Raw genomic sequence first — 1,616 nt, forward strand, 5'->3', positions numbered from 1 at the left:
AAAAAAAAAAAAAAAAAAGAGAGCGAGCGCATAGTGTAGTGCAGTGGCACATCTGTAGTTCCAGCTACTCAGGAAGATGAAACCCAGGAGCCAGGAGTTAGAGATCACCACTGGGCGATGCTGTGAGACCCTGTCTCAAAGTTGGTGGCGGGGGGACTGGAAGTGTAGTTCAGTGACAAATCATGCATTTGCTTAACATGTTGCATAGGACCTAGGTCCAAATCCCAGCACTGAAAAAAAAAAGATGGGGGTAAAGGTGATTAACTTCCCAAAGTATGTTTTCCCAGCTCTGACACTTCCTTCTTTGCTTTTTAACATCACTTCCCATCAGTCTGGGAAGGCTCTGGGGTAGAGTGGGGGTGGGGTCATCTCTTGGGGAAAGTAAGATGAGAAGGTGGATTACAGAGCTGGATGAGAACACCCTAGAGCAGCACTTGAGAGAGGACGCCCTTCATCTTTCAGCAGTCCCGGGTATTGTTAATGATGTCTATTTTGCAAAGGACAAAACAAATACCAAGAGAGGAAATAACCTGCCCAAGCTCAAACTAGTAAAGGACTGTGGTCAAACTCAGATTTGTAGCCAGGCATAGGGGTGTATGTCTGTGACCCTAGCACTTAGGAGGCTGAGGCAGGATTGCTGTGAGGTCAAAGCCAGCCGGGGCTAATAATGAGTTCAAGGCCACCCTGAACTACATAGCAAGACCCTGTCTTAAAAAACAAAAATCCTTACATTTGTCAGATTCCAACCTGTGACCTACACCACAGCACTTCTGCTACCTCACTGCAGAGCCCATTCTACAACTGCAAAATGGGGATAACACCACTACCTTCATCACTGCACTGATATATCATGGTACTCATGACAGTAAGTAGCACCTACGAGTCTTCTAGAATAATAAATGAGTTGGGCAGGTCTGTGTACCCTCACCTGGGCAGCCATCGGGGAGGGAATAGGAAACCTAAATTCTAGCCCTGGTGGGTGTGTTTTATTCTGCTGAGACAGGATTTTGCTGTTACCCAGGCTGGCGACGAATTCACAGGCCTTCTGCCTCGGCCTCCCCTGAGCTGGGATTACAAGTGTGTGCCACTACACCCAGCCTGCCTCTTTCATGTATGTATCTATACGATCTAGATGAGAATATATGTGATCCTAAACAAGTCCGTAACAGGTGCCTGAGTTTCCCTCCTTAGGGTGGGGTGTGTGGGCTGAAAGACTTTTAAGGTCAATCCTCTTGGGTCTGACCATCCCGGATTCTTTGCCAAGCCTCGACCCCATCCCCTACAACAGTGCTGTCTTGCCCTCCCAGGTGAACTACTCAGTCCCCAGGGCCCAACTCAGGCAGAAAATGAGAGCGGGGGCATTTTTGAAAGATTCATCTCAGGGGTTTAAAAAATCAAGGCCTAAGCAGGTACAGAGGGGTTGCAAGGCCAGGATGGGGAGCTACACCTAAAAAGGACGTCGCAGCCCCAAGGGCAGACCCAGGCCTCCCAAGCCGTCCGGCGGATGCAGTCTGCTGGACCTGACCTCGGATTCCTCCTGACAGCAAGGCGCGAGGCGGTCGGGTTCAGGGCCTCGCGAGTGTGGCCTGCGCCGAGAGCCCGGGCACTGGGAGGAG

At 50.3% G+C, this 1,616-nt stretch overlaps 1 protein-coding gene across 1 annotated transcript in view; it reads right to left on the minus strand.

The window, feature by feature from the left end:
• The window catches only part of Otub1 (OTU deubiquitinase, ubiquitin aldehyde binding 1), an 8,626-nt gene that overhangs the window by 6,691 nt on the left and 319 nt on the right, over positions 1 to 1,616 (minus strand). The window lies entirely within an intron of this gene.

This window comes from Fukomys damarensis, unplaced genomic scaffold (assembly GCF_012274545.1).
Source record: "Fukomys damarensis isolate Sample0158 unplaced genomic scaffold, DMR_v1.0_HiC HiC_scaffold_27, whole genome shotgun sequence".
In the NCBI taxonomy this organism is placed as follows: domain Eukaryota; kingdom Metazoa; phylum Chordata; class Mammalia; order Rodentia; family Bathyergidae; genus Fukomys; species Fukomys damarensis.